Genomic DNA, 10307 nt, shown 5'->3' on the forward strand with positions numbered 1-10307 from the left:
TGTTAACCAAGTGCAATTTCAAAAAAGCACCCCAGTGCAATAGAGCAAACACATGCCCCTTAGGCATACGTTTGCTGTACAGGTGTACCCCTATTTTTGGGGTGCACCAAGGCGGCCTTTTGCCCATTGCCATCCTTGGTTTTGCATTTCCTAAATAGCCATTTCCTAATAAGAAATCGCTATATAGGAAAAGCAAAACTGGCCCATTGACTCACATGCAATGGGATTTCTTAAAAGCGATTTCCTAATAGTGACTCCTACTTTCTAGGAATTGCTATTAGGAAATCGGTATCTTAGTACACTGCATTCTGCATTTATTAAATAGTGATTTCTATGAAGTCGCTATTTAAGAAATGCAAAACTGATTTTCGTACATCTGGCCCTAAGTGAGTATTTACAATGCTCCAATTCTCCTGATAAAGAAAGCAGGTTGAAAGATTCTTATCACTTCATGCAAGATCTGCAAGTGATAGTGTTGTAATATATAGTTTCCAGCGGTGCCCAACCTTGCTTTCATGTATTCCTGCCTCTGCAAAATAGTTCACTGTGGTTGATTTGTGTTCTAGCCTCTTTTTTATTCTTATTGATGAAGAGAGTCGGTACCCTTTTCTCGTTCCATTTCCGCAGGAGCCATCTAATGTGGCAAAAGCTTCACCTGGGCTTTATGGAATCCCTTCCATCTTTTACCAAGCTATCATAAAGGATCTTGACATCCTAGTCTTTCCTAAAGTGTATACTCTTGTTCAGTGTCTGCCGCTCAGTGCCAAAACCAGGTTGACTCAATATACTTAAGCAAAATAAAATGAGATGGTGCACCTAAAGAAGAAAGTCCAAAATGTTCATTTTTTACGTGTCTAGCCAGCCAAAGTGTCAACATAGGGTACAATTGACCCATTATATGTGGATGATGGTGTTCCAATGAATAATTATGGGACAAAGAAATTGAATCTATAATAAACTGGAGCAAATGTCAAGATCTGTATTGCTTTACATCTGCATGATGAAATGATATTTTGGACAAAAAGCCCTGAAGAAATTCAATTCATGAACAAAATGTGTTGGATAGAAGGTTGTTTTTATGACTATGGGTTAAAAGAAGAAAAATAAAAGAGACACTTACAAAGTGGATATTTTGAACTTTCTTCTTTGAGTGCATCATCTCATTTTGTTTGTCTTATACTTTTCTGCTTAACCATAGTACCATTCAACGGCTCGTACTTGGGTATGAGTACTCTGGGCTCAATTGTGTGGAATATTGTGGAAGGTGCGATCTACATTTGCCTGCTGTTGGTTTTTGGTTTGTGACTCAATATACCTATCAACAAAATGGCTAAGAATAGGCATGAGACTTAGAAAGAGAAATTGCAGTTTTGTCTCCCTGTATTCAATGTTTAGTTCACAACATCTTCACTGGGAACGCCACTTGTCTGCACATCTGATTGAAACCATCTGAAAAGTTACCACACCCAGTCACAATCTCTCAGATGCTTTCTTGCAAAAGGCATGATGTTCTAGACCAGTGGTTTTTAACCTGTGGTCTGGGAACCACTTGGGGTCCGTGAAAAACTCAGGGGGTCTGCTAATGGATAATAAAATTAAATAATATTACAATTAATACATTTGAATTAATAAGTGTATACAAATGAAACACATAGAAAAACTTTGTCTATTTTTGATTATAAATTAAAGAAAATATTTCAATATTTGGGGATTTGTTTGGTGTATACTTGTTTTTATATTTTTGGGTATTGTTTTGAGGTTCAAGTCATAGAAATGACTTATGCTGGGGGTTCCTGGCTTCGACTTGTAAGAGGACAACCAAGCTGCTGGAATTCAGCTCCTCCGTGCCTGCTGTGTCTTTGTCTGCTTCTGTGCCTTCTGCTCCTGGCCCAGCTCCACTGAATTAGCGTGTACTAAAGTAGTAGGGAGGGGGCATGCTTCTGTGACTTCATAGCCCTGATCTCATCAGAATGCAGCCCCACTTTCTCACCATTACCACCTCCATCTGAAATAGTTGGCTGATCTCCCGCTACTGGATTCCTTAGTGAGTCTGGCAAACTAAGTTTGCAACAAACAGTACTTCGTAGAAATTCGGGGGGAAGGTCCAAAGCAAAGTCCACCCTTCCTTTCTCCAACCCAAGGACCATGTATTCTCTGTACAGTGCAAACACCTCCTGCAAAGGTATCAACATTTTCATAACCTTTTCTGTTGCTGGATCTGCAGTCCTGTGCACACCAATGTCCACAGGGGCATTCCAATGGTCCCGATACCCATTGAAGCAGAAGCAACTTGTCTTCTCTTCCTCCTTCATGGACACGTCCCTGATGAGGTGACAATGTTCATATTCCATAACCATGGGCAATACAGACCTTTGCCTTCCCATTAAGAGCATCATGTCTGTTGCTATCCATTAGCTGGCACTGCTCTTGGCATGGCAAGCAAATCTAAAAACAGCAGTATTTTTGTAGGACATAGCAAAAGTGACATCCCCTGCCTGACTGAGTTGACTTAGAGGACAGTTACTCATTCCTCAGGTGCCCAATACTATCACAGTCAATCCAATGAGTATTACAGAACTTACTTTGTCTGCAGAAACAGAGCCTATGCCTGAATGCCTAGATACCAGCATGGAACTTAACCCACTTGTATTATCCATGGGATACCAAATATACCCAGTCGTCATTCTCATTATAAAGGGCTACTCTGAGTTATCCCAGAAACTGCCCTCTCCTTTGCCATTTTGTTCCTGATGTATGGTATTGGACTGACCATTCATGAAGTTCTCACTATCGCTAAGGTTTTGAAGGCGGTAGTGAATGTGACTGCCCTTGCATTAGGACTTTTCTCAGATCCGTTAGGAGCACAGAAGGCTGTTATATTTCAAGATAGAATGGCCCTGGATGTTATCCTGGCTGCCAAGAGTGGAATGTTCACTATAATCAGTGGAGAATGCTGTTCATTTAACCCAATACTTCCCTTAGCACCCATGAACAGATAGGTCATATAGATAGAGTAATACATTTATATTAGATGAATAATGGATTTGACTTAGATGGACTGAGACAGTGGTTTTGGTTAAAGGGTATTTTTGGTGGCTATGGTATGAAGCTTCATGAAATCGTGCAAGCAGTTTATTTTCTTTAGCACTAGCAGCACTTCTGACATTGACATAAAAAAATGCTGTTATGATTAATTAAATGATGTAATCAGTAGACCTATGCCCATAGAACTGCTTTAGATGTTGCATGTTCAGGGTGCAAACGGGTGGAATTTTGGCACTGAGAGAAACTCAAATAATCACCATATTAGTTGATGCCATATTTATTAATTCACTGCCATATTGCAATAGTTGATGCCATATTTGTTCGTTCACTGCCATTTTTCTTTCCTCATTTTGCCCATGTATTAGATAGCCTATTCTGTTCTCTCACTTCCGATGTTTCAGCCTCACTCACCCGTTTGGCTCTGCTGAGCGAGGATTCATAAATAAGAAGCTCAATGCCACAAGGAAGGCCACATTTCTTATATCTTTTTCAAGCTCCTTTTTTTATTCTTCTCATATGAAAGCTATGCACCTGTTTATCTGGGTTTTGGTTTCAATTACATGTACTCTCATTTGAAGCAATGTATGAAGAAACCTATTGCAGGAAACTGGCCCCTTGTTTGCAGTACCGCCCCCCCACAACACACACACACTTTTTGCCTGAAATCTGATGCGAACTTGACGCAGTGTGTGCTGGGATCCTGCTAACCTGGCCCCAGCACCAGTGTTGTTCTTTCCTTAAACTGTACTATTGTTTCCACAATTGGCACACCCCTGGCCCACAGCTAAGGCCATTGTAAAAGGTACCAGTGGTACTAAGGGCTCTGTGACAAGGGAGGGTCCCTAAGGGCTGCAGTATGTATCGTGCCACCCTAATGGACCCCTCACCAAGCACATGCACACTGCCACTGCAGATTGTGTGTACTAGTGGGGTGAAAAGGTGAAGTCGACATGGCACCCCTTCCAGGGTGCCATGCCCACAAACCACTGCCTGTGGCATAGGTACATCACCCCTCTAGCAGGCCTTACACCCCTTAACTGTGGTATAGTGTGCACGCTAAGGCAGGGCGCACTATACCACAGGTAAGTGCATAGCTGAATGAGCAATATGTCCCTACAGTGTCTTCATCCGTTCTTAGACAATGTAAGTGCAGTATGGCCAAATTAAGTACATGAGCTGGGAGTTTGTCAAACTCTACATCTCCAGGATGGCTTCACTGAAGGCTGGGAAGTTTGGTATCAAACTTCTCAGCACAATAATCCCACACTGAAGCCAGTGTTGGATTTATTGTCCAATGCACTCAGAGGGCACCTTAGAGATGCCCCCCTGTATTTTACCCAACCCTTTAGTGTAGGACTGACCAGTCTGTGCCAGCCTGCTACTAACAGACAAGTTTCTTACCCCTTAGGGTGAAAGCCTTTGTGCTCTCTGGGGTCAGAAACAAAGGCTGCTCTAGGAGGAGGTGCTTCACACCTCCCCTCTGCAGGAACTGTAACACTTGGCGGTGACCCTCAAAGGCTCAAGTCTCCTGTTACAGTGCCCCAGGGCATTCCAGATAGTGGAGATGCCCTCCCCTGGTCCAAGCCCCACTTTTGGCAGCAGGTCTGGCGGGAAAATAATGTAAAACTGGGAGGAGTGATCACTGCTGCAAGGACCACCCCTAAGGTATCCAGAGCTGAAGTGACCCCCTCCCTGCAGAATCCTCCATCTTGTTTTGGAAGGTAGGGACCAGTAGGGGTAGGGATGTGCTCCCCTTCCCAAAGGGAGTGGGCACAGGAAGAGTGTAGCCACCCTCAGGGACAGTAGCCATTGGTTACTACCCTCTGACCCTTGTCACACCCCTAAATCTAGTATTTAGTGGCTTCCCTGAACCTCACTCACTAGGTTCCAGGCGACCTCAAGAAGAAGAAAGAAGAAGGACTGCTAAGTTGACTCCAGCAGTGAAGACTCCAGACAACAACTGACTAGGCTACAGCCCTACCGACCTGTCTGCAGCTTTAAAGGCCCCTGTTCCAAGAAGGCAATGCATCCTGCATGACCAAAGACCTCCACAAACTCCCAGAGGACTGTCTGCCCAGCAGAGGACCCAGATCTCCCGAGGACAGCGGCCCTGTCCAGAAGAAATTACCAAAAAGGACTCCAGAACCGCCCCAGATCTGCGAGCCCTGTCCACTCTGTACTAGAGACCCAAGGGCCGAGTCCAGGTGGCATACCAGTCCAGAGAAGGCCCCCAGGCAATTCCGACCACAAGTCCACCCTGAGTTGACCCTTCGTGGCCAACACAACAACGCCTGCAGCCTGAATCTGGAGGCCCCTCTGACCGTGACCGGATCTGACGAAGATTCCTGACGCCCAAAAATACACCTGCAGCCCCCTGGTCTTGGGGAACTCGACCGATGGTCCAGCAACGTCCGGCGGGCGTTGCTGCCTGTCCAGCCTTTGGTTTCCCAGAACCGACCCCCTCGACTCAGCCTGCAGCATCTTTCATGACCCCCAGGGTCTTCCAATTGAAAAGCATTGGGTGCCCAGCTCTCTGTTTGCACACTGCACCCTGCCGCCCCTGTGCCGCTGAGGATGTGTGTTTGGTGTGATCCTGTGGCCCCGCCCATTGCTGACCTAAACCCCCAAGGCCTGTGTCCTGGAACCCCGGGTACTTACCTGCAATCGGCTTTCTACAGAGCACCCCCTGTCCTCATAGGATTCCATTCAAACCCATTCCCACTTTGACCTCTGCACCCGGCTAACCCTGTGTTGCTGATGGTGCACTGTTGGGGTCAACCTGAAATTTGACCTGTGGACATCCTAACTTCTGAAGACTGTAGTCGTATGTTGTGTACTTATCTGTTTTCTGTGCTAACACTCCCCCCGCCCCCAAGGACTATATTGACTCCTATGAAAAACTGCACTGTCAACATTTGAAATAGAAAAGTGTTACTTTCTTGTAAACTGCTTTATCTGAAAAAAAACATAGTAGGTTTGATACATATGCTTGATACCTATTGATAACTGTACTTACCTTTAACAAAGTTCTTCTGGTTCTAGTAATAAAGTAACAAAATATATTTTTGCTATATAAAAACAATTGGCCTAGAGTTAGTCATTGAGTGTGTGCCTCATTTCTTGACTGTGTGTGTATAACAAATGCTTTGCACTACCCTCTGATAAGCCTAACTGCTCGACCACAAAAGAGAGCACTAGTATTATCTGCATTAGCCTCTGTTAAGCCTCTGGGGAACCTCTGGACTCTGTGCACACTATACCTCATTTTGGCATAGTGTATACAGAGGCAAATACCTCCATTTGTGTACCTATGCAAGACCCATGATCTCCTAACCTTCAGAAAGCACCTCAAATCATGGCTTTTCGAGCAGTAACCTCCCTCCCCCAGCACCTTGAGACTCTACTGGGTGACTAGTGCGCTTAAGAAATTTGTTTGATTGATTGATTGATCAGCGGTGGGGTCTACGACTTTGCATTTCCTGGACTACTCGGCCAATATCTGATCACATGACTAAGTTCCAAAATTGCCTTTAGGTTCAATTAATTTTTGAATTGACACTTTTTCTAAATTTTTGAAAGTCTTGCGAGGGCCTTGGTTAAGTCCCCTTTAGCAGTTCTTAAAGAAACTCTCAACCTTAGTAACAAAATGAGCAGCTCAGAGGACATGGTGGTGAAAGTCAAACTCACCCCTCACCACCATCTTGGGATGCGAGAGCTAAAGAATCTCTGCTGCCTCAAAAAAATCTAAACTGGTTCCAACCCTACCAAGATTAAGCTCCATGAGCTCTTGGCAGAGTATGCAAAGGAACACCCTACTGCAGAGGAAGACCTCCCCTCAGATGGGGGAAGAAGTATGGGATCAGGAGGATGGATGACCTCCCCCTCCTATCCTAACTAGGGAGGACAGGGTCCAAATGCCCCTGACTCCAAGGATAGTACTCACAGGATCTGGATCTCCCACAGGGAAGTCCAGTTCTTCTGGGAACATTGAGGGCAGTCTTAATGAAAAGGACCTCTTTTAAGCAAGGATGGCCAAAAGATTAGATTTGGAGATACAGCTCCTGGCTATAGAAAAGGAGAGATCACAAATGGGCTTAACACCCATTAATAGTGGCAGCAACATAAGAACTAGGGATCGAGAGCACTCTGACACCCCTCAAAGAAGTCTCATTGGGGAGCTCTCCTTTGGGAACTATTTACTGGTAAGTGTAGGGATAGGCTCCTCACAATCAATGGTGCAGATGCTGAATCCTATGACCAAAGGAAGGCTACCCTGATTGTGGGTTTTGGATTCACCACTGAGGAGTATACAATTAGGTTCTTGGGGTTTCACAAAACGTTGAGCCAGTCCTGGGATGATTTTGTAGACTACTCAGTGAAAACACAAGATGGTTGGTTAACTGGAAATGAAGTGCATGACTATAATGGGCTTTATTACAACTTTTAAGTAATTGCTTCAATGACAGTTTGCATCAATATCTAGACCTAGGTCAAATTTCTCCCCAAGAATTGGCAAATAAGGCAGACCATTGGGTCAAGAGTAGGGTGACCAACACTTCCACTGGGGCTGACAAAAAGAATGGGGTTGCAAAACCTTCCCAGGAGAAAATGGGTTACACTCCTAGAAATAAAGAGAATGAATCCTCTGTAGGCCCCCAAAAACCTGTCCAGGTGGGTGGGCACAAAGACACCTCACAAAACAAAAGTGTGTACCAGGGTAAAAACTAGGATGCCACTAAGGTATGGTGCCACAACTGTAGACAGACAGGGCACCACACCAAGGACACTTCTTGTCCTACAAATAAACCCACTAACAAACCCCCAGGGGTAGCCACTGGGGATGACTCCTCAGATGAGGAGATCCTCATAGCCTTTACCTGGAAATAGGGCCCCACCGGTGAGTTGGAGATTCCAGAGGGGAGTAGACACTTTCACCACCCACTAGTGAATGGAATTCCAGCCACTGCCCTGAGAGATACCTGTGCTAGTCACAGAATTGTGCATGACGGACTGGTGCTCTCAAACCAGTACATCCCAGGTTAGATTGCCAGGATAAGGGTTAGCTCAGGGGAGGTCAGTAATAGGCCTGTAGCTTTAGTGCCCCTAAACGTGGGTGGGACACTTAGCTGAAGAATGGTGGTAGTCAATACAGACCTCCCCCTTGATTGTCTCCTTGGAAATGACTACCCAGAGGTTGGTCAGCGTCCAAAAGAGGAACTGGTCCAGTGCCAGTCCTCTTCCAAGGATGATTCTGGAGGTGCTGCCCCTGCAGTGTCTGCAGGTAAACCCCAGAAGAAAAAGAAGACGCAAAAGTGCAGGAAAGGTGGGCAGCATTTAGCCGAGGGTCCAGTAAGCCAAGAAGAATCTGTTCCAGTAGGGGAGAACTCCAAAGTTGGCACTGGTGAGGTCCAGCTTGACACACAAGAAGCCCTGACCAGTCAGGCAACTGTTAGGTATGAGTTTAGTGGCTCCTCAGCTAACAGAAGGGAGAGAATGGAAGGCAAGTGTTTACTACAAGATGTAGCAAACCCCACTCTAACATAGTAAATAGCCACCCTGAACCCAAAGAAGCCTGTATCTTAGCCCCTTCCCCTGTTGGGGAAGAGCTAAACTGGTGGTTCTGGGCACTGTCAGCTGTCAGTAGACTCTGCTGGGTGTTATCCTTTATGGCTGCACTGTCCTTGGCATGGTGGTCTGACCCATGCCAAACAGCAAGATAGACCCCCTGACCCTCTTGGTCATGGTGGGGTTTTTCTGGTTGTGGGTAGCCTCTTTGGGTAAGCTGGGGGTGGCCCTGGATAACACAGAATTAGCAGAGGTGGATGCCTCTGGCCCCAAGATAGAAAGAATGGGTGAAGACATTAAAAACACCGACAAGAGGCCGTTATGATTGGGTTCCATCACTGTTGAGGTAGGTCTGTTCCCCAGAGGATATGACCTGGACAGGAGGATGTAGGGCAGAGTAGGCCCTGTAACAAACCAGCCTGTTTCCCTACTCCTCCTTACCTAACAGACTAGAAAGACTATTCTAGGTTTGGCTGAGTCTTCTGGTCTGTGGGCTAGGGAGCTTGTGGGGGCAATGGGTCCCTTGCTTGTAGTACCCCCCCACTTTTGCCTGATATCTGATGCTAACTTGACTGACTGTTTGTTGGGATCCTACTAACCAGGCCCCCGGCACCAGTGTTCTTTCCCTAAACTGTACCATTGTTTCCACAATTGGCACACCCCCTGGCAAACAGCTAAGTCCCTTGTAAAAGGTACCAGTGGTACCAAGGGCTCTGTGACCAGGGAGGGTCCCTAAGGGCTGCAGCATGTATTGTGCCACTCTAAGGGACCCCTTACCAAGCACATGCACACTACAATTACAGATTGTGGCCCTCATTCTGACCCTGGCGGTCGGTGATAAAGCGGCGGCCAACCCGCCAACAGGCCGGCGGTCCAAAATATGCAATTCTGACCCTGGCGGGAACCGCCAACACAGCCCGCCGCATTAACACTCCGCCCGCCACGGCGGAACAAACAAACAGCACGGCGGTCCCCGCCAACAGCCAGGCGGCAGACAATGTACCGCCCACCCTATCACGACCCACCAATCCGCCACCTTTTCCGGGGCGGGAGCACCGCCGATAAAAACACGGCGGAAACAGACTACGTACGGGAAAACGCTCACCTCCACATACACCACGCGAGATTCCGGCAGTATGGAACCCGAGTTGCAGGTCATCCCCGCACTCCTATACCTGCTCCTGTACCAGGAGCACGCCCGGCGGCGCGGAAGACATCGGTGAGTACTGCACCTACGACACAGGGGAGGGAAAAGATTACCGGCACACACCCACCCACCCACACCCACTACAACACACACATCAATGCATTCCCACAGATCACTGTCACAACCCACAAACCCCCCTCTTCCGAAATAATGCAAAGACCAAAAGAAGAGATCTCAAACGGGCAGATATATTGAAAAATGGACAGCAGTAATCCAAATAAATAAATAAACTATGTACAAAATATATACATCTACTAAATGTAGTCCAACCACTGTCCGTGGACCACAGGGGTCCTGAGCAAAGGGGCAAGGCCCAGTCCCACGACAAGAACTCCACGGAGAGAACACTGCAGGGGCATCAGAAAGAAAAAAGGACAGGCACCTCAGGGGGAAGGGAAGGGGGGGCACCTCAGCCACTTGAGTACACGACGCCAGATCCACGAGGGGACTCCATGACCACTAGCCCTTCCTGGGGAGAGCAAAGCCACAG

This window comes from Pleurodeles waltl, chromosome 4_1 (assembly GCF_031143425.1).
Source record: "Pleurodeles waltl isolate 20211129_DDA chromosome 4_1, aPleWal1.hap1.20221129, whole genome shotgun sequence".
NCBI classification, from domain to species: Eukaryota; Metazoa; Chordata; class Amphibia; order Caudata; family Salamandridae; genus Pleurodeles; species Pleurodeles waltl.